Source organism: Cupressus sempervirens, chromosome 7 (genome assembly GCF_028749045.1).
Source record: "Cupressus sempervirens isolate cs-2001-9-10 chromosome 7, ASM2874904v1, whole genome shotgun sequence".
NCBI lineage: Eukaryota > Viridiplantae > Streptophyta > Pinopsida > Cupressales > Cupressaceae > Cupressus > Cupressus sempervirens.
In genome coordinates this window covers 759,870,905-759,895,380 of record NC_143124.1, presented here as the reverse complement: position 1 = coordinate 759,895,380, position 24,476 = coordinate 759,870,905, and the positions used below count along the sequence as shown (strand labels likewise).

Sequence of the window (24,476 nt, the reverse complement as noted above, 5' to 3'; positions counted from 1 at the left end):
CCTCTGGGGGCTTGTAGAATGGAGAAGTAATAGTTAAGAATGACAGAAAGAACAATTTTGATATGAAAAATTCTACTCGAGAGAGATAACCGGTGAACCTTCCAAGCACTAATTCTACTATTGATACAATCAATCACAGATTTTCGATAAGAAGGTTTGTTTAATCCCAGAAAAAGGAACACCAAGATAAGTAGAAGGTAAATGATCATAGGGAAAAGCAAGAAGACAAATTATTCTTTGATAAACCAATTGGGATGTATTATAAACATAAATTTTAGATTTAGTTGCATTGATACATTGACTTGAAAATTGCCTATATAGGTCAATGACTTTCTTCATACTTTGTGCTTCTTGATATGTAGCCGATCCAAAAAGTAAAGTATCATCAACAAAAAGAGAATGTGTTATAGACAAATATGTACCTACAATATTGATACCTTTCTACAACCCTTTTTGATTAAAAGAGTTAATAAGTCTGCTAAAGGCCTTTGCTATAATGATAAACAAGAATGGAGAAAGAGGGTCACCTTGACGAATTCCTTGGGAAGAGGCAATGAACCTTGCTGTGCACCATTAATGAGAATAGAAAAACATGCACCTGAAATGCTATATTACATTGATAAAATAAAAATAAAAACTAAACGAGGTAAAATTACTTGTATATAATTGGTTGATATGTTCAAAACTAATTCACTAATAAGAGATAGTGAATGCAATAGTACATTGCCTACAACAAGTGTCACATAGTGGTTTAGTACTTGTCTTTAGTTTTTATATAAATATATTTTAACTTAATAAATTTATTACAATTTATAAAATATTTTAATTAATAAAAATATTAGACAATTATAGTTTTCTATGATATTAATTATAATTATAATTTAAATTTATTTACACATAAAATGATTGATATATATGTTCTATTACATATATATCATGTAATATTGTTATATTATAAATAAATTATAATATGAAACAAATAATATTTTTATAATAATAACATATAATAATATTTATTAAACTATTATATACTCCGTAGTTAAGCGCGCTCAGGCTGGAGTAGTACTGGGATGGGTGACCTCTCGGGAAGTCCCGGTGCTTCACCCCTGTGAGCATCACCTAGATCCAATGAGTGCTAAGTGTTCCATTTATTCTCATGAGAGATGGATTCATGTTGAATCACTACTCATGAAACATGGGTCATCGAGTTTGACTCAAAATCACACAGTTAAATCCTGATATTCACATCACAATTTGACTAGTTGTGGAAATCATCTCCTACTTATCTATTATATACTAGCAGTCACAAGCTTTTGTACTTGCAACAATGAGCCAATAGGTGTTTACTTTAAGTAAAATAAAATTTAATTTTGTAATAAATCAAATAAATAATATTTATTTAATTTATTTATTAAAATTAAAAACTAAACTAATTTAAAGTCTATTGACTTAAACATATGAATAAAATAATTATTTTAAAAAATCTCCAAAAATTAATATGAGAAATATTAAAAAATATAGTAAAAAAAAAGGAACTCCCCCCACAAATATCCTATTGACTAAACTAAAGATTAAGATTTAAAGTAAAAAAAACTAAACTAATTAAAATAATTAAAAAACTAAAACTTCAATCAATTTTAAAAATTAAAAATAAAATAAAAAGAAATAAAAATATTAGTTAAAAGTGGAAGTAACAACTAATTAATTTTTTATAAAAAAATTTAAAAATAAGAGTTCAAAATATAGATAAATTAATTTATAAATTAAATAAAAGAATTAAAAATGGAGATAAATAAATATTAAAAAATAAGAGTTCAAAATATAGATAAATTAATTTATAAATTAAATAAACGAGTTAAAAATGGAAATAAATAAATAAATTTTAAAAAAAAGAGTTAATAGTGTAGAAAATAACTAATTAAATTAAATAAATAGGAAAAAATTAAGAATTAAAGTTGGAGTGAGGTAAAATTGGTTGGAAAATAATTAACATAAGGGTGATAGTTTTGTGGTCAAAGGCTGACAATTTTTCGACTAAGAAAATAATTTTACGGGTTCCCACATATAGCCTATCGGCTAAAATATAAGAAATATCAAGTTTTTAATATGTTTATTTGAATGACAAAAATTATATTATAAAAATAAATATAAAAAATTTAAATCAACCCACTTACATTAAAAAAAATTAAACATCATATTCATCTTAATAAAAAATTAACTTTTAAAAATTAGTTTTCTTATCGTCAAACCATTAAATGAATTGAAAAATAATTTCTAAAAATTGTAAATTAACAATCTTGCATCTATGACAACATATTAGTTTGATAAAAAAAAAAAATCAATTAATTTTAAACTGTAGATTAGTTAAATATAAAATCTAAAAATATCACAAAAATACTTAGCGCAAGATTTATAAATAAATTAAATACTAATCCACATAAAAATTAAAATCACACAATTATCAGATCTCTTGGTAATCTCCTTGAACGATCAATCCGTTTTCATTTGCAGAAACAAAACCCTCAACATTATTTCCTGCCGCCTCTTTCCTGACGGAATGAACATGTCCATGAATCCATGTCTTGTCCATTGAGGAGGCACTGTAGAGGGGTTTTTCCAGTGCAAAGCTTCAGAGACAATACTCGCAACAAACATTTGGTTTGGATTCCATCTTCTTGCTAGACTTCGGGCATTCTAGGTTCGTCTAACTTAATAGAGTGGAATCCCTCAATTTTCTCCATGTCACAAACTCTACGACCATAAGCTATAATGCAAGCTTCAAAAACATTTCCCATGAGAACATATGTAGTCTTTGTTGGAAATGAGAATGGAGTAACTGAGAGGGGGAGGGGGTGAATCAGTTACCACAAAAACATTTCACAGTCCCTTAGATGTCTGAAATCTTGATCTTAGTTACTGATTACTGAAACTTGATAATGCAGCAAATACTAATAATTATTAAGAACTGATAACCAAAACAATTCAGCAATCATGAACACTAGAGACACCAGATTTAACGTGGAAACCCAATATGGGAAAAACCACCAATGTAACTAGTTACTGTTTTTCACTCTTCTGAAGTGAGCCCTATTAGGAGCCAACCCTGTTAAAGGTTACAAAACACACTGTTAGGTGTGGCCCTGTTAGAGGATTTAATCACCCTGTTAGGAGTGGCCTTGCTAGAGGTCTTTAGAACAATTCAACTGAACTGTCACCTTGTTAGAGGATTTATAGAATGGCTGTTAAACCAACTCTATTAAGAGATTTTGAGTTCACTGTTACAATGGTTAGAAAGCAACAATGAAATGACCTGATATAGTGTGCAACTTATCTTTGCTGATTGCAGATCTCTGTTATGCTTGACTGGATCCTTACTGATCAAATACAACTTTGCAGCTCCTTTAACACATCTGATCCTCCATCAGACTTTTCTCAACATTCGCCTCTTCATACTATAACTCGCATTCATAACTTTTTCATAATCACACTTCTCTATTTTTTATTTGCAACTTGAGTGACCATATATACCTTCCAGATTATCTTAGTCGGCTCAAATCACTGACCAATAATCAAACAATATACAATACTCGGCTAGAAATAATTAAAATTACAAACTAACAAATCCCTTTACTGGTCGACCCTGCTCGGTTAATACTGTTCAGAAAATAATTCCTGTGTTAACCAACTAAGCTCGGTTAATACAGCGAACTCCGTGACAATCCTTCAATCGTCGGGAGAACTCGATAAGTACTGAGTTTCCATAGATGATCAAGTGAGCTCGGTGGAAATTGTCTTGGTAATCACTGAAACCTTCATTTACCTTCTTGACTCGGTAAACACTAAATCCTTCGTTTACCTTCCTGACTCGGTAAATACTAAATCCTTCATTTACCTTTCCAGCTCGATAAACACTAACTTTTCTTCGCTTACCTTCCCAGCTCGGTAAACACTAACTATTCTTCGCTTACCTTCCCAGCGTGGTAAATACTCTGTCACAGTTTCCTTCGATCACCGAGTGATCTGGGTAAGTACTGAACTTCCTTCGTTAACCAAGTTAGCTCGGTAGAAGCTATCTTTACAGTGCAATATACAACAACGCTCGATAGATTCTGTAAACTACTATGCTTACCTTCTGAGCTCGGTAGACTCTGTCTGATGACTGATATGACATTTGTGTAACATCAAAGACAACACTCAATTTAACCAATTGTATCCAACAATCTCCCTCTTTGGCATTGATGACAACACAACATGTCATAGCAGAATGAAATTTGAAAACAAGTCTTTCTCTTATAGTGCAACACAATATATCAACATACTACTTCTCCCTCTTAAATAGAAACTTCTCCCTCTTTTAGTAATCTCCCTTTGTGAAGGAATTGTATAACAGAAAGATATGACAGTTTTATTCTCCCTCTACAAATACTTACAAATTTCAGAATAGATATTACAGTTTTACTCTCCCTCTTTGACAACACATGCCAAAGACAATACGACATAGTAAAAGCTCTTCTTCGTATGCCAAAAGTACTCTCAACTGGATTACAATGTACCTTATGTACAGATTCATATGCAATGACTTCAATACTCTACTGCATCAACTTGATAGATTTTCAACTTGTCATAGGTTGACACATCACTTAAAACTTTATTTTAGTGAACTTCAGATAGGGGAGTGATCCCTAACTTACCTCTGAGATACAAGAATGTATCCTTAGGTAGTGGCTTTGTGAATATGTCAACAATTTGTTCCTTTGTATGCACATATTCCAGTCTGATCTCCTTGTCCTGCACCAATTCTCTGACAAAATGATATTTTATTGCTATGTGCTTGGTTTTGGAATGCATCACTGGATTCTTAGATATATTGATTGCACTAGTATTGTCACAGAACATAACAACTGGTTCTTTGATTTCCATCTTCATTCCTTGTAATAACTGCTTAAACCAAACAATGTTGGAACAATTTACTACTGCAGCAACATACTCTGCCTCTGTTGTAGATTGGGATGTACAATTCTGCTTTTTGCTTGTCCAAGAAACCAATCTCTTTCCAAGAAAGAATGCTCCTCCACTTGTGCTTTTTCTATCATCAAGATTCCCTGCCCAATCAGCATCAGTAAAAACTTTCAGATCCAAATTACCTCCAAATTTGTACCATAGTCCATAATCTTCAGTTCCTTTCAAATATCTCATTATTCTTTTAATTGCCATTAGGTGAGTTTCTCTTGATTTTGCTGAAAATCTTGCAACAATACCAACTGCAAGAGCAATATCTGGCCTGGTATGAACTACATACTGCAACTTTCCAATCATAGATCTATACAATGTTTGGTCTACTTCTTTGGATTCATCATCTTTGGTAAGTTTCAATCCAGTACACATAGGAGTTCCAATAGGTTTGCAGTCCTCCATACCAAACTTTTTCAATATCTCCTTGATGTATTTTGATTGAGTAATGAAGATGCCATTCTTATTTTGTTGAATTTGAAGACCAACAAAGAATTTTATTTCACCAAACATAGACATTTCAAATTCTTTGTTCATTTGTTCTGAAAATTGTTTGCAAAGATCATCATTCCCTGTGAAAACAGTATCATCTACAAATATTTCTGCCAAAACAATCTTATTATCTGGTCCTTCCTTTATATACAAGCTACTATTATTATTAGTTCTTTGAAAACCAATCTGAATAAGATAGTTATGTAATCTTTCATACCATGCTCTAGGGGCTTGTTTCAGACCATACAGTACCTTGTGTAATTTGCAGACCATGTTCCTTTTATCTGGATCAACAAAACCTTCAGGTTGTTCAATGTAAACCTCTTCATCCAGTATTCCATTGAGGAATGCTGACTTGACATCCATCTGATAAACTTTGAATCCTTTGTGAGCAGCATATGCAAGTAAGGTTCAGACTCCTTCCAATCTTGCAATAGGAGCAAAAGTTTCCCCATAATCTATGCCTTTTTCTTGAGAGTATCCTTTGCATACCAATCTAGCTTTGTTTCTAGATACCTTACCATCTTCAGTCAACTTGTTTCTGAATACCCACTTGGTTCCTATTATATTCTTATCTTTAGGCCTGGGTACAAGAGTCCATGTCTTGTTCTTCTCTATCTGTTCTATTTCCTCATTCATTGCCTCAATCCAACTATCATTTGCCAATGCGTCTTTAATACTTCTAGGTTCAAAATCAGCAAGTAAACAAGTATTTTTCAACTTACTTCTTGTCAGGGTTCCTTCATATTTGTCTCTAATGATATGATCTGGTGTATGATGTCTTCTGACATATTTAGCTAATATAGGTTCTTTACCTCTTGAATGAGTTTCATTGATATCTGCTTGTGCTTCAATTTCATATTCAGGCAGTTCTGGCTTGGTTGCTTTAGACTTGGTAGACACTTGCTCGATAGTGTCTGAATGTTGTTGTGGCTCGGTTTGAACTATTTGCAACTCGGTTACTGAAGACTCAGGAGTTGAGGATTCTTGAGTGAATGGTATACTTGGTATAGTATCAGGTTCAATGTAAACAAATCTCTTGTAGTCTTCAGGTATCTTTTTTCTTTTTTCTTCTGATTTGTCTGCAAACTCATCAACTTTCACATGTGCACTTTCTATGACTTTGTGAGTGGATAGATTTAAACATCTATATGCTTTGCTTTTGCAAGAATAACCCAAAAATATTCCTTCATCACCTTTTACATCAAATTTTCCTTTTCTAGATTCTTTCAAAATATAACATTTGCTTCCAAATACTTTCAAATAACTTACATTGGGTTTGTAGCCATACCATAATTCATAGGGAGTCTTGAATGAGTCCTTCTTCAACTGTACTCGATTTAAGATGTGAACTACAGTGTTGATGGCTTCCTTCCAGTATTTGATAGCAATGTTTTTTTCTATCATCAGGGTTCTTGCACAATCCATAATGGATATGTTTCTTCTTTCAGCTATTCCATTTTGTTCTGGAGTTCCTGGTGCTGAAACCTGTCTTTTAATACCTCTTTCAATGCAGAAGTTATTGAATTCATGTGAAATGAATTCACCACCTCTGTCTGACCTTAAACATTTTAGCCTTTTCCCTGTTTCTTTTTCAACTCTTGCCAAATACCATTTGAATTTCTCAAATGCTTCTGATTTATTCCTTAGATACATTACAGCCATCATTCTTGAATAGTCATCAACAAAAAGAATGAAAAACTTTTCTCCAGTATAGCTTTCTATTCCAATGTGTCCACATAAATCAGTATGCACAATTTCTAATATATCTTCAGACCGATAGTTTTTACCTTTAAAACTAGTTTTTCCCATTTTACCAATCTGACAATTCTTGCATAGACCAACCTTAGGTTTCTTAATGTTAGGAATGCCTCTTACTTTCTTGAATTTGCTTATTTTTACCAAATTATCAAAATTGACATGACACAACCTTTTATGCCATAACCAACTCTCTTCAATTTGAGCAATAAAACATGAGCATTCACCAAGTTTTAGATAGAACAAGTTACCTTTAGTTTGGGTGCCAGATCCTATCAGTTTTCCTTGCTCATTCAACAGTCTCGCCTTTCCATGCATGAATTCTACCTTGAATCCAGTATTTAGTAACTGTGCAACACTTAACAAATTATGTTTGAGACCTTCAACCCAGTAGGCATTATTACATATAAATTCTTTGGATAGATAGATTCTTCCTCTTCCTTTTATGAAACGAGGTTCATTATTACCAAACCTCACACTGCCACCATCATAGTCTTCAAACTGATCAAACTTAGTTTTATCACCAGTCATATGATGTGAGCAACCGCTGTCTATAATCCATGTATCATTCTTACTTACATGAGAGATAAGAGCCATTTTATCTTCGTCACTATCAGAGTCATCTTTAACAGCAATATAAACAATTTCATCCTCACTATTATTAGAATCCTTAGAATTTTCAGCCATGAAACATGATTTCTTACCTTTGTTCTTGGATGATTTAAAGTCCGTCTTGCCATTCCATTTGTGATCTTTCTTTTCATCATTGTTTTGCTTGTTTGGGCACCTTGCTGCAATATGACCAATTTCATCACAAGAAAAACAGATTAGAGGAACTTTACCTTTGTATTTTCCTCTGCCTCTAGAATATTTCTTGGCTAGTAGAGCTTTAATCACTTCGAGATCACTTTCTGAACTTTGGCTTGATTCATTTTCACTTTTTGACTGTGATTCTATCTTCTTTTTGTTTTTCTCTTTGAGTGAGAGCTTGGCTTGAAATGTTGATTCAATGTTTTTGGAGGCTGGAACATAGTTGTCAAAGTTATCTAGTTCAAATGCAGTTAGTCTTCCGACTATGGCCTCAAGATTTATCTTATGATTTGCTTCACACCTTCTTTCCTATATTGCAGAGACTCTGATTACATAAACGGGAAGCAAGGTTCTGAGAACTTTGCTTACAACTGTTTCTCCTTTGATGTCACCTCCAGCTGCCCTGATTGCACTTACATATGCTTTAACTCTTTCAACATACTTTGCAATGTTTTCATCCTCTCTCATCCTCATTTGATCAAATTGTCCTCTTAGACTTTCTGCTTTTGCTTTTCTCACATTATCATCCCCTCCATAGATCTCCTTTAGCTTGTTCCACATGTCAAAGGCAGTTTTGCAGTCCTTAATGTCATCAAATTCTTCATAGTTGAGAGCAGATGCTATGTCTATCATCATATTGTTGTGAGTCTTCTTTTCAGCAATATCATTAACTGACAATGTGCCAGAAGGTTCTTCATATTTTTCTTCAAGGTATTTCTGTCCAGTATCACCAACAGTAGCCAGATGAAGTTTCATCAATTCTTGCCATGCTGAGAAGTTATCTCTGTTAAGTTTTGGAATTTCTCTTTTGTAAGACATCTTGATCTTTGGCTTAGAACCTTGAAATCCTTTCCTGCAAGCACCAAAAAGCTCTGATACCAATTGTTGGAAATGAGAATAGAGTAACTGAGAGGGGGAGGGGGTGAATCAATTACCACAAAAACATTTCACAGTCCCTTAGATGTCTGAAATCTTGATCTTAGTTACTGATTACTGAAACTTGATAATGCAACAAATACTAATAATTATTAAGAACTGATAACCAAAACAATTCAGCAATCATGAACACTAGAGACACCAGATTTAACGTGGAAACCCAATATGGGAAAAACCACCAATGTAACTAGTTACTGTTTTTCACTCTTCTGAAGTGAGCCCTATTAGGAGCCAACCCTGTTAAAGGTTACAAAACACACTGTTAGGTGTGACCCTGTTAGAGGATTTAATCACCCTGTTAGGAGTGGCCTTGCTAGAGGTCTTTAGAACAATTCAACTGAATTGTCACCTTGTTAGAGGATTTATAGAATGGCTGTTAAACCAACTCTGTTAAGAGATTTTGAGTTCACTATTACAATGGTTAGAAAGCAACAATAAAATGACCTGATATAGTGTGCAACTTATCTTTGCTGATTGCAAATCTCTGTTATGCTTGACTAGATCCTTACTGATCAAATACAACTTTGCAGCTCCTTTAACACATCTGATCCTCCATCAGACTTTTCTCAACATTCGCCTCTTCATACTATAACTCGCATTCATAACTTTTTCATAATCACACTTCTCTATTTTGATTTGCAACTTGAGTGACCATATATACCTTCCAGATTATCTTAGTCGGCTCAAATCACTGACCAATAATCAAACGATATACAATAGTCAGCTAGAAATAATTAAAATTACAAACTAACAAATCCCTTTACTGGCCGACCTTGCTCGGTTAATACTGTTCAGAAAATAATTCCTGTGTTAACCGACTGAGCTCGGTTAATACAGCGAACTCCGTGACAATCCTTCAATCGTCGGGAGAACTCGGTAAGTACTGAGTTTCCATAGATGACCGAGTGAGCTCGGTGGAAATTGTCTCGATAATCACTGAAACCTTCATTTACCTTCTTGACTCGATAAACACTAAATCCTTCGTTTACCTTCCTGACTCGGTAAATACTAAATCCTTCGTTTACCTTTCCAGCTTGGTAAACACTAACTTTTCTTCGCTTACCTTACCAGCACGGTAAACACTAACTTTTGTTCGCTTACCTTCTCAGCTCGGTAAATACTCTGTCACAGTTTCCTTCGATCACCGAGTGATCTCGGTAAGTACTAAACTTCCTTCGTTAACCAAGTTAGCTCGGTAGAAGCTATCTTTACAATGTAATATACAACAACGTTCGGTAGATTTTGTAAACTACTATGCTTACCTTCTGAGCTCGGTAGACTCTGTCTGATGACTGATATGACATTTGTGTAACATCAAAGACAACACTCAATTTAACCAGTTGTATCCAACAGTCTTTAGTTTTCCCTGATTTAGTTTGGATCCCTGAGCCGCTAGGCCAAGCCTCGGGCTATAACTTCAGCAATCTTTGGGCGGGAGCTCCAGTGTAAGGGCTTTCCTATTTGAGACCTGCCTTCTGCTAAACAAAAGAATTTAGATTATATTTGCCACATGTTTAGTCTGGGGTCCCATGGAAGGGGGCTTCTTACGCTTGCTATTTTTTAGGGAATATTTTAAAGCGAGCAGTCCCATGATTTATGATATTCAATATTTTAATATTTTAACAAGAAGATGTGCATTAAAAATAAGCTGAAATTTAAAATTCCCTCTAAAACTACAGTTTAATTAAAAAACTAAAGTTTAAATTGTTGACAAGTGGAAAAACAGTTCCTAAGCTGGTGGGGCTATTTCCAGCCCCACCCCTTCTTCACCTGCTTCCTAAAAATAAGGGGCTTCTATCTTTTAGAGATTCTGAATAATCCCATAGCACAATTATATTTTGCTTTTTGCTCATGAGACCACCTGCTTCCTAAAAAATAATAGAGCTTAAGCCCTCCTCCTAAACTGCACCCTTAGGTTTTACCTCATTCTATATCTGGATTAATAAAAGCTGCTTGTTGGTCATCGTTTCATCGTTTCAGGATCTCTGGAGTTTTGACATGAAATTATTTTAACTATTTTAGACCTGGATTGTTCCATTGCATGTTTGTCTTCTTTCTAGGGCTTCACAGGTTTTGACATTAAAAGCGTTCTTTTCCATTCTAGCTCATTCTAGGGATTCAGGGGTTTTGACATTACGATTACCTGATCAATCAGTGAAGGATTTTTTTTAGGAAACTTCATTAATCTTACCAGGCTCGTTGGGACGAAGCAAAATAAGTATAGATTACAATTTATTTGCAAGAATATTATCTGCCAAGCAGTGAGTTGCAAGTAACGGAGCATATATTGAGTGGCTAGACGCATTACGTAATTGTATTAAGACATGTAAAGTCCTGGATTAAGAAACAGGCGGCTATACAATGTTCTACTGCTTAGACTCCAGAGCATATGGCCTAAACTCTCAAGGGCTGCCTGGTACAAGTTTTCTGAAGTTAAGATTTCTTATCTATAAAAAGAGACGCTTTTCAGAGAGCCGAGTAGAATGTTGCTACAGCCTTCTAGACCCTGGTACCATGTTTAACATGTTTTCTACCTTTCTTTATTACATGATCAAATCATGAATATTTTCAAGTGTTCAGATTAGTATTTGAAGGACATTGCTAAAGCTAACCTCAATTCAACAATAAGTGATCTCATTGTCTCTTTGAATTTTTCTGTGAAATAAGGACCAAAAATAAAATCAGTTTTACAGTCAGAAGTCTTGAGCATGTAAATTTCACATATGCTGATGAATTTAAATTTTAAATAAAAAATAACCAATAAATCGAATCGGATCCACTATTTAGGACAATGCACGATCTACAAGAGAAGGAGACTTTTATTGGGATAATTATCTGATCCCACTAACTTCGAGTGGAAATAAGCTCTACGATGAACTATATATATTTCATGTCTGAGCTTGCCGGCCATAGAGTTTTTCAATCTTGTCACTGTTACGGTTATTTAATTCTCCGGCACCTCCTTGAGAAGTCCCCGCAGTTCTCCTCCCCATGATTTCAGCTAATGCACAAAGCACATCCGTCAAAGTATACATCTGGGTTTTTTCTACACAGAACGTAAGGATTCCACTCTCCAATTTTTCTGGCCTAATGGCTTTGATATTATCATAAAACTGCTCAAACCCATTGTCTTCAACTGAAAGCTTTTCTCCTGCATTCTACTCTGCCTCATCTTCTTGTTTTTCCTTTTCTTGACGAAAGGGATAAACAACAAACAACATAGTCAACAGCAACACACTGGATCTTTACCTCAAACCCTGCTATCTTCACCTCAGTTAGCTGTTTCTTTATCTTCATCAAAAGCCTTAAATCTTCCTGTAACAGAGCTTATAGCAAGAGTAGCATATGAATGAGATGCTAAAATTATATGATAGTGCTTGGCCAATGGGCTCCTGTTGGATTTCCTAAGAATGAATCAGCATTCAAGACAGACAGAGCCGCAGTACTTGGTATTGTTCTACTGAGCTCATTATCGGACACATTAAGTACCTTTATAGCAGACAGATAAAAAACAAGAATAATGCTATAAGTGTATAATTGTCCAATAGAAGAATATACAATCTCTATAGATTCACCATATCTTTAGGGGTCTCACTACCTCCAGATGATGCAGACTGGTAAGAGACTTAGTGATAGAACCAGAAAACAAATAATGATCCAAAGTATGCGCTTCAAACTAGGTCTAAAAGGTCACGAATGGGACCTGTAATAGAGTTCTGCAAAACCTGAGGAATTGTAGCTGGTCAAGCATTTTCAGCAACATGAGTGAAGAATCCCTTAGAACAATTTTGGATGGTGCAGGCCATGAACAGAAGTACCACTTATCACTTCATGGTTAACCCACGATCTGGCCCTATCTCACCATTCCCCGCCACAGGTGCCACAATGTACTGGATGCTTATCAGAATTCCAATTCATGTTGGTCACATCAGTTGGATTCTTGCCAAATCAACATCATTAATAACAACAACAATAGTAATTTCTCCAATCTTACTGCTATAATGCAGCTTAATACTCTGAGAATGGAACTGATGAGCACACAAGATGTCACAGCTGCTGTTTCAGGTTCAAGAGGTGGCAGGGTCTCCAGTTTTGGTTAACCAGGATCTTCGATGCTGTTGCAACAGCAGTGGGGATACAGCAATCCACTCAAGATTCAAACCCTCTCAACATAAATCATCAAGTTGTGGTACCTGGTGTTACCCAATTTTCCATCGCCCAGGCAATATTATGTGAATGGTATGGATAGCTTCCAGAACTTCAAATTTCTAATGTTTGTTTGATGCAGTAAATTGTTTTAAATGAGATTGGTGGATAGACAAACAACAGTATAAGAAGTTATAGTTATTTGTAATTTATGAGCAAATTGATAAATTTAAACATTAGTTTTAAGTCAATTTTTATAATTCTTAAATCTGTTTGATTAGAAATATCACTGAAAAATGACTCTAATGGGTGCTATAGTGTACCTGCCTATGAACTGAAACTAAAAAGTGCCACAAACATGCTCTAAGAAAATTGTAACGTTTGCAGACAAAACACCTTTTTGTACTTTCGTGCAATTTTCTTGCCATTACATCATGAGTGAGAATTTCAATGCAGTATTCAGCAGGGTAGCTCAAATAACACTTGTAAAGAGCAGATTCATTTCAGAGAGCATAGAGTGTATTTCCTGTCCTGTACGGTGGACATGACACAAATTTTGAGGCTGTTAGGCAATTCCATTTAATACTCTCCCAGCATTAAATTTTATGTTTTTAAAAATATTTACTTACCATGTTAAAGGATTAAGAATGTCCTAATTTCTATCTTGGCAGCACCGAAAGCTCCATTAGAATCTGTCAATGCTACTGCTGAGAAAGCATCTCAAAGTCAAAGAACTGTAGTTGCGACAGGTTGCAAATTGTACTAGGGAGGTTGTTTAAGCCTACACACCCTTTCAAGTTCAAGTGCTGCAGCTGTGAAAGGTTGCCAACAGTACCAGGAAGGTTTTTTAAGCTTACACACCCTGCCAAGTTTAAGTGTTCCAGCTGTGACAAGTTGCCAACAGTACCAGGGAGGTTGTTTAAGTTTACACACCCTTCCAAGTTCAAGTGCTGCAGCTGTGACAGGTTTCCAACAATACCCGGGAGGTTTTTTAAGCTCACACACCCTTCCATGTTTAAGTGCTGCAGCTGTGACAGATTGCCAACAGTAGCAGGGAGATCTTTTAAGCTCACACACCCTTCCAAGTTCAAGTGCTCCAATTGTGATAGGTTGCCAATAGTACAAGGGGGGTTATTTAAGCTCCCACAACCTCGCAAATCCAAGTGTCGCAATTGTGACAGGTTTCCAATTGTCTCAGGGAGGTTATTTATGCTCCTACAACCTCCCAAATACAAGTGCTGCAGTGTTGATAGGCTTCCGATAGTACCAGGGAGGTCATTTAAGCTTCCATACTCTCCAAACTCCAAGTGCTGCAGCCGTGACAACTGCGACAATTTGCCAATGGTATCAAGTAGGTTATCTAAGCTGCTACATCCTCTCAAGTCCAAGTGCTGTAGCTGTGACAGGTTGCAGATGGTATCAGGAAGGTTATTTAACCTTTCACACCATCCCAAGGACAAGTGCTGCAGCTTTGAGAGGTTACCAATGGAATTAGGGATGTTATTTAAACCATCACACCATCCCAAGTCCAAGTGTTCCAGCTGTGACAGATTGCCAATGGTATTGGGAAGGTTATTTAGCCCGTCACACCATCCCAAGTCCAAGTACTGCAGCTGTGACAGGTTGCTGATGGTATCAGGGAGGTTATTTAACCTATCACACCATCTCAAGTCCAAGTACTGCAGTTGTGATAGGTTGCCAATGGTATCAGGGAGGTTATTTAAGCTTGTGCACCTTCCCAAGCCCAAGTGCTGCAGCTTTGACAGGTTACCAATGGTATCAGGGAGATTATTCAAACTATCACACCTTCCCAAGTCCAAGTGCTGCAGCTGTGACAGGTTGCCAATGATATCAGGGAGATTTTCTAACCGATCACACCATCTCAAGTCCAAGTGTTGCATCTGTGACAGATTGCCGATGGTATCAGGGAGATTTTTCAAGCTTCCATTTGCTCCCAAGTCCAAGTGCTGCAGCTGTGACAAGTTGCCGCTGGTATTGGGGAGGTTATCTAAGCTTTTACATCCTGTCAACTCCAATCGCTGCAGTTGTGTCAGGTTGCCAATGGTGTTAGGGAGGTTGTTTAACCTATCACACCATCCCAAGTCCACATGCCTCAGCTCCGACAGGTTGCCAATGGTATTAGGGAGGCTATTCAAGCTTCTACACCTTCCTAAGTATAAGAACTGCAGCTGCGATAGGTTACCAATGGTATCAGGTAGGCTATTTAACCCATCACACCATCCCAAGTTCAAGTGCTGTAGCTGTGACATGTTGCCTATCGTATTAGGGAGACTTTTTAAGCTTTTACAACTTTTCAAGTCCAAGTGCTGCAGCTGTGACAGGTTGCCAATCGTATCAGAGAGATTATTTAAACTTGCACACCCTCCCAAGTTCAAATGTCGCAGCTGTGAGAGGTTGCCAATGGTATCAGGAAGAATTTTTAAGCTTCTACGCTCTTCCAAGTCTAAGTGCTGCAATAGCTGTATATTAGGAAGTGAAAATAGGGAGGAGATAGAGAGGTTGTTGATGTCTTTTAGTTGCATAATCTTCAATTGCCTAATGTTATCTCCAGATCTGGAGTGCCGTGGCTTACTTAGCACCTTACAAGTCTTCTTTGCTGCTGTGAGGATATTCTTTATTTTTCTATTCATCCCAGTTGCACAAGAACAATGTTCCAACCTTAACCATATCAAACTTGGAGGAAGCATGGCTAGCATGTCTAATATCATGCCATGAATTGGCAAATTCTGCAAATGGAGATAGCAAAGACCAGGTCGGTACAACATTTTTAGCCTTTGTGAATTGCCTCCATTGAGTCGAAGGCGAGAGCAATTGTTACTGTAGGATATGGTGTTTAAACTGGAACCCTCCCATAATCGGCTACCTTGTTTCTCTTTTTCAGCAATAATACACCCCATATCTTGCAAATGATCATGCATATCAAATACACCATCATCAATCTTTATCAATAGCTTCATCGAAAGATTATGTAAAGCGGTGTCTACCTTATTGTACAAGGATTTCCAGAAAACAATGGGCAATGTTTTATGTTATCCAATGAAGTAGCAAGCAATGTCCACAAATATTTCTTTTTCATCATCAGAAAGAGCACTATAACTGATGTAGAGTCTTTTGTGAAATATTGTGAAGAGCTTCTGTCCAGTAACCTATGTTATCCTTCTTGTCATACAATAAGGATCCAATCACTTCCAATGAAAGAGGATGCCCTTTACAAGCTTCTGCAATTCTTTTGGACAGATCTTCAAAACTAGGACTGGGAGATGGTCTGAGAAAAGCGTGCCAACTAAATAATTGGAGACCTTCATTTATCTCCAATTCAATCATTTCCTGGATGCATTCAGATGAAATCCCAGCAAGATTAAGAATGTGTTTGTTTTTAGAGGTTATAATTACTCTGCTGCCAGGGGCCAGCCAATCCCCAACCAAAGCATTCAATTGTTCAACATCATCCACGTCATCCAAAATTAGCAACAAAATTAGCATTCAATTGTTCAACATCTTCTCAAACGCTCTTTGAACAAAGTTTTGCCATCATCAATACTGGACACATCTCCATCATATTTGGATAAATCTTTGAGAATTTGTTCCTGCAAATTTGTAAGATCTGTGGAGTTTTCAGCATTGACGCGGACACTGAATATGAAAGAAGCAGCATCAAAATCACCATAAATTTTATTATACACAGCCTTGGCAACCGTGGTCTTTCCAATACCACCTATACCCCAGATTCCAGCTTTAACCACCTCTTCCACTGCATCAAGATTTAATTTTTGAGTGATGGCATTTTTCATGTTGTCTGTTCCCACTGGATGCTTGGCAACTTCGAATGGCACTCTGTCCAATGTCTTTCTCAGGTCGTTCACCACAGTCTTTACAAGCCGAGCTTCGTAGCTGCAACGTCCAGAGGAAGTCAATAAATATGGCAACAATACTAATTATCCTACTTCTACACAGAGAGATGCGAGGAAAGCTGTGAGATAGAATTTTCACAGAGCACAAAGCATTAGCATCTAAGAACTATTTGGATCAATAAAGCAAACCTCCTCATTTAGTATTAATTGATTTATAAAATATATATTATTAAAATGAAGTGTTAATTATTTTACAGAGGAAGTCCAATGATAATGTGAGATTCAAATGTTAAAGAGTTCCCAGAAAGAAAGTATTTATTGACTTGTATGGAAGTTTAAAACTAAAGATATTATGCCAGGCAGACTGTTGGGAAATGGTATTAAGTGGAGGGAAAGCCTAGTGTATTTTCAACAATTAAATAAATAATTATTATGTCGAACAATTTTTATTTATATTTATTTTTGATGGAGGTCATCTACAAAGAAGTTTTAGGTATTCGATACGGGCCCACACAGGTACACACGTGCTTGAAACCTCTTCAGCTAAGAGCCAAACAATTAATGTTATGCTAGAAAAATTAAAAACTAAAGACTTTTAATAAGAATATGACTTAATGTGGTATATAGTATATTGTGTAGTGGTAGATGACTTACATCAACAATGCATTTGCTTCTCATTTGGGTCAAATGTCTCTTTGGTATGCCGAATCAGTCAGGCTCCTTGACTCAAAAATCCAGGGATGAATCAATTCATGAACTCTCTAGAATGCTACCACAGGTCAAAGGCTAAGCAGTCTTCAAAAATTGTAGGGAATAACATGGGCTCTCAAATATCCGCGGAGTGCCTCAGCCATGGTTTCATCTCAATCTTTACATTTTTCAGAGGATTCAAATGGGGATGGTAATGTAAATGTGTGGCACGTAGTGTTAAAAAGAAAAAAGAATCATATGAAACAAAATTACCTGCCATCTCACTCCAATCTAGATTTTTTAAACTTGAATATAATTCATGTGGTCTTTCCCTTGTCCTTTGGTTTGGTTTCTTTTTTAATTCATTTTTCTTATAGATGAAGTATAAAATGTGATCTAAAAGATTGATAGAACTTAAATACTTTATAATAGAATCCAATAACCAGCCAATAATTTTAACAAACGCAGAAATCTTCTCCCTCGTAATCTTTCCTTAGTGAGATCCCTCACACCATTCTTAGATAATTACATTTGAACAGCAACCTATGTGTCCCCTATTAAATAATAGACCAAAAACATAGAAACTCAAAGCAGAAAGTAAGGTTAAACACTCACCCTTGAGTTATATCCATGGACCAACAGATCTGCTGAAGGGCGCACATCCACTCATCAATTTTGTCTCTCGGGAATCGATCCGAATGCTTGAGAAACGATTGGCAATAGGGACTGGAGCCCTTTTCAGGATATCTAACATCAGCTGGACTCACATCATAAAACAGAGGAATGATCAAGCCAGGGGTCCTCAACATTGCAGCGGCTTCCTTCAGACACCACGCTGAATCTGCGTAACCTTTGGAAAATATGGGAATACGTATGGCACTGCTCTCAATTGCCTTTTCCAAGGTCAACCCAATAATTTCCCCCTTCTCCATTTTTTCGCTATCTAAAAAGACAATAAGTCCTGCTTGGGTGAGAGCTTCATAAAGATGATCAACCAAAGTCTTTCTCACATCTGGTCCCCTGAAACTCAGAAATACATGATAACTCTTATCGCTTTGGGAGGCAAGTTTAGTTGCGGGAGGTTTGTATTGTTCCATCTCAAGAGTAAAGCTTACTGAGGCTAGAAAGAAAACAGAGGATTCAGTGTGTTATCAATGGCAAAACATAGCCGTCATTTAATATGAAGTCAATGAGCGCAGACTCACTTTTGTCAAATCGTTTCTTCTCCCACGCCAGTTTGAATGGCACAACAGGCGGGCCCGCTCCTATTAATTTTTTTTTTTTGGGGCGCGTGTCATTTTCAACTTTTTCAGCATCTTTTCCTGGTCTGAATCTGAAGAAGGGCCTATAAAAGTGAGCAGAGAATTCAACCCAAATTTTCATATCTGGAACTCAAATATACAAATGTTTCAATTCTGCTCACACAATGCCGTGTTCAGTTTATGGTAGTGCTCATCCTTATCGAATCCTTTTTCTTTTCACACACTAGTCTGTTGACTCAAAATGCTGTACATAATTCAATTTAGAAATAACATTAAGCAGAACTATTTTTGTGATTTATATTTTCCGATCCGTTCCTGAAACATGACATTTCGATGAAATTGTACACTATTATTTTGTTGATTTGAAATGATACAAATTAGGTAATGTTTAAAAATTAATATTGTAAAATTATGTTAAAAAATATATTTTCATAAAATTATTTCCATGTAATCAATGATAGTAAGTGGAATTTTAGATCTACTTGGGAAGGGGCTGATTTCTGCATGGTGTTCTATATTTTTAAACGGCGTGGGTCAGATAAACTCTCACTATTGCAATTAAGTACTTACTTCGTAGATGTTTTATTTAAAATATATTCATATTTAATCTAATCACTTCTTGATATAAAATGTACAATTTTTAATTTATATTTGATTTAACTATATATAAATTATACAATTCAAACAAGCTGGCTAAAAATCATTGAACAATTGTTAGGTCATTGACTAAATCTGTGATGCTCATGAGTTGTATGATTAAATTAAACCCATCAATGTACAAAAAATAATCAAAATAGTGGATTTACATAAGACTTGCTATCTTATTTAGACATCTACAAACCAAAATAGCATTGCCATGTCAAGTCCACACTGACCCAAAAAATTTCCTTATACCCCAATTCCTCACTTAAACACATCACTTATTCATCATGTATTGGCATCCTTGTCCCACTTCTCCAAGTTAAAATATAGCTATTGGTTCCTTTATCACACATTAGTAGTCAATTCACATGCATATCCACCTACATCCATCATAAACAAGCTATAAGATCAATCATTGAGATCAATAGGAACTATTCCATCAAACCAATCAACTCAAAAACTAATGCCAAAAACAAATTGACCTTGCAATTTAAATGAACATTCAAACTTCAATTCTAATGAAGTTGGGCATGACAAACTAGCAACAAACAAATCATAATTTATTCCAATTAAAATAGGCATGTTATCCTTTTATTGTACAATTGTTTTGGACTTTGCGGCACAAGAGGAAGGCACAACTTCATTAGAAGAGAAGGAAGAAGACACAATGTTGTTTACTTATTAATATTGTTACTTTTTTTGTATGTTTATATAATAGTATTCCCAATTTGTTGTGAGTGTGTGTATAGTAGTGAATGCAAATGCAATTTGAAAACATTTTTTACTATTCTCATTTTGTAGGCATTTTTTTGTAATTGGTTTTATAATAGAAATGTTGTTATGAGTTTGCTGTCTAGGCATGTGTTATATTATGTATGCAAATACGATTTAAAATGATATTTTCTATTACTCCTACAATGTAAGTGTTCCTAATTTGTTGTGCTTGTATCTGTATCCAATCAATGCAAAAAAAATTTGCAAACATTTTTTTGTATTATTTCTACAATGTTAGTGTTGTTTTCAGTTTTCTCAACACATATATGTGTATACCTTGTAGGCAAAGGCAATTTGGAAATTTTAAACCTATCCCATTATAGTTTCATTTATCACTTGTGATGTGCTCCCTTGCCCAAGGTTAACAAGGGGATGCGCTCCCTTGTGATGCTAGAGAGACAATGCTTCAGACACCACTTCCAGGACTTAATGTCCAAATTGCCCCTTTTGGATTCCTTGGTTAGATCAATAGTGCTTTATAGTTCAGTGGTATGGGGACCGTCTCTTCTTGACTTAGATTGGGCCTCTATTGAGCATGTTCAGACTCTGCTTCTCAGATGCATTATCAGATGCCATAGATCCACTCCCCATGACATTATTTTGGCAAAATTTGGAGCTCATCCTTTCAAACTAGGTGCCATTTTTTATCTGGTTTGGTTTCTCCACTGGCTCCATGGCTTCGCAGACTCTGTAGATGGTCATCATTGATATTCTTACTTGGCTTATTGCTCCTCTGTTGCCATTGCTACCTCATATCCCTCTCCTAGAGTTCAATGCTAGTACACTTAGGCAACCTCTTTGTTGAGCTCGATAGGTATTGATATCGACCACCTCCTTCCCTTTTAGTTTTCGTTGGATGCTCTTGCTCATCTACTTCGGTCACCTCAGGAGCTGAATGAGCATGTCAGGACAAATATTTATAGAAAGTATATCACCGTGACTAGGAGCACCCCGGTCAGGGGGTTACATGCTAAGATGACCTTTTATGCAGATAAGATAGATAATATTATTAATGTCCAACAAAAGACCACAACGAGGGTCTATGGGACTAGAAGCTTACAACAAGAAAATAGCAGACAAATGGAGCACCAAATGGTGACCACAAAACAACAAGAACAATAAATGAAGAAGAAGAAGAAAGTAGGAGACATCACGAGAAAGATTAGGTATCCATCCTCGCTGAGAAAAAGTCCAACAACGACTTATCAGTGCAGCTACCAGAGGCCTTGTGATGAACTTGAGTGCTATGAGAGGAGTGTCGCTGACGAAGAGGTCTGCGAGGTCTCACAGATCTAGAATGGTCCGTATTAGGGAGACTGTATGGGCTCTTCACACCCCGAACTAGAGTTAAGGGCGATAAGAAGGTTGTAATAAGCTATGTTTGGGCTTGACTACTGGGAAATGAAAGTTGCAAGGACTAACAGAGATAGAGCGCAATGCAATGCTAATCGTTGTACCTAAAAAAATTTGAGAGGGATCTACAATCTCTAAACAGACAATAAAATCTCCCTCTAATCTCGTAGTATATGGGGCATCTGAGAAGAAAATGAGTCTCAGATTCTACCTCATCTAAGGTACAAAGTGTGCACACCTAACCTCTCTAGCAATATGGTGATCAACCTGGATTCGGAGTTTGTGTGAGTCCACCCTAAAGGAGCCAAGGGAGATACATAGGGCATGTGTCCAACATCTGTGTAAGTTCTCAGGGCAAACAATAATCCTATCCTGAATATCTAAGAAGTGCTCGGCATAGAAAGCCATCCTCGGATGTAGTCCCCCTGGAGGAGCCGCCTAGGTCTGTATGATGTACTGCCTGTAAATGTCAAGTCTGACATGCCCGTTCAACTCCTACCAAGAGGGGAGTAAATGAGCAGGAGCGTCTAATGAGAACTGGTATGGAGGGAGATAGTTGATGTCGATCCCAACTGAACTCAGTAGGATAGTAGCCTGAGCATACCAACAACGAGCTCTAGTAGCTAGATTAGAGTCTGCAATAGCAATTGAGGAGTAGTAGGCTAACTAAGGGTATTTGTGTTGGCCTTCAACTGAGTCTACAAAACCATGAAGATGGTGGAGAAACAAGATCAAATAAAAAATGGTTGCAAGCCTGAATGGGTGAGCTCCAAACTCAGCCAAAATAATACTATGGGGGGTAGATCTGTGACATCTGATAATCCGACAGAGGAGCAGAGTTTGGGTACACTCGATCATGGCCCAATTCGAGTCTAAAAAGGAAGGACCCCAAACCATCGCATCATAGAGCACTGTGGGTCTTACTAAGGAATCCAGGAGGGATAACTTAGATGATGTGTCTTGAAAGTGGTGTCTGAAGCACTATCTCTCCAGCATGACAAGAGAACCCAACCCTTTACTGATCTGAGGCTGAATAACTGGTCTCAAGTTGAAACGAGATCCATAAAACTTAACCCCAAGGTATGTGTAAGATGATGTAATCTCAACTTCCTGACCTTGGAAGTGAAATTGGAGATGTGAGGTCTTCAAACCGTTGAAGTCCATAACACGAGTCTTCTCAAGGTTCACGACCAACTGTCTCATGTCACAAAAAGATGCAAGTCTATCCAAAATCCTTTGAAGCCCTTCAGGAGAAGAGGCAAGAAGAACCACATCATCAGCAAAGAGAAGGATGGAGATCATTACCTGGTGTAGATGACAACCAGGACCTGGAAATGAGGAGTCACTGAGAAAAGCCTCAAGCTCATCAATGTAGATCCCGAACAAGGTGGGCGAGAGAGGGCAACCCTGCTTCACCCCAATGGTGCTCTAGATAGGGTTGGAGAAGCCCTCTGTGGTCTTGAGTCTACCAATCACTATCTCATATAACCTCATGATAGCCATCAGTAAGATCTTAGAAATACCAATATGTCTCAGTCTCTAAAAAAGGGCCGCTTTGGGGATGGAATCAAAAGCCTTACGAAAATCCACAAAACAGTAGTAGTCTTTCTTTGAGTGGTGTTGAGCCTTCTCAATAATAGCCTGTAGTGTAAAGATATGATCCATGGTCTGGTAGTTTGCCTTGAATCCTGCTTGACCCTTAGCCCTACAATTCCTCTTGTTGAGCTCACTAGATAAAATAGTATTCAATGATGTAGCATAAAGTCTGGCAAATGTATGTTCAATCATGATGGTCCTATAGTTTTTGGGATCAGAGGTTAGCCTAGACTTATGGATCAGGTGGATAACGTGTCTTGACTAAGATTTCAGAAAACCAAAACAAACCACTCTATTAAAGAGTGTATATAGATAAGGGCCTAGGATTGTGGTCTCGAGCTTGAAGAGCTCAGCCTGAAAACTCTCCTCATCAACCACCCTACTACATCTCATAAGTTTGATGGCCTCGTAAATACTGAAGGTGGAGAATAAGTGACAATGGGGGAGTGAGCTAGGAAGAGGAGCGAGCTGACCCAAGATATTATACAATGTGGAGACATGAGAGACAAGGAGGTGAATGTTGGGGGTGGATTGGGGTTGGCTATGTTAGGGGAACAAGATGTGCCAGAACAACTTGGGATACTGAATAAGCATGTTGCAGAGGGATCTGCCCTATGAAGCAATAAATAATCGCTTCTTATGGCGAAGAAAGCATTTTAGGAGAGTTGTAAATTGGTGAAAGCAACAGAATGAGTATCAAAAACCAAGCCTAAAGAGTGGTGGAAGGTTTTACATGCCTCATCAAACCATTGGTTCATGGGACAAGTACTCTATTGAATGGATCTGGAAGTGTTGGGAATGGAGTAGTGAGGGATAGAGAGGAGATCCGACTCCCAAATTGTGGTAGCTAGTGAGTGAAACATGGTAGACACCTAACTGTGATCCATGAAGCTAGTAGGGCGGAGGAATCTTCTCAAATGGAAAATGAGGAGGTCTTGATCACTATCCTCAAAACAAAAATGGGTAAGGGGGTGGTTCTGGGCAGGTTGACTAGAGATGGGAGGGGTGAGAAGATAGGCAAATTGAAAGGCTAAGGAGGGCATGATCTACCAGGGGAAGACAAGAGATAGGAAAGTTTGGATGGAGGGGAGGAAAGAAGCAACAGTGAGGATATAATCAACCACGTTTGCACCCC

General features: G+C 36.8%; 1 pseudogene across 1 annotated transcript; it reads right to left on the bottom strand.

The window, feature by feature from the left end:
• Window positions 1-12,509: 12,509 nt before the first annotated feature.
• On the bottom strand, window positions 12,510-19,248 carry LOC149549500 (uncharacterized; annotated as a pseudogene). Its single transcript, XR_016354100.1, has 2 exons — window positions 18,330-19,248; window positions 12,510-17,064 (listed from the first exon to the last, which is right to left on the bottom strand). The product of XR_016354100.1 is annotated as an uncharacterized LOC149549500 (transcript).
• Between the last annotated feature and the right edge of the window lie 5,228 nt (window positions 19,249-24,476).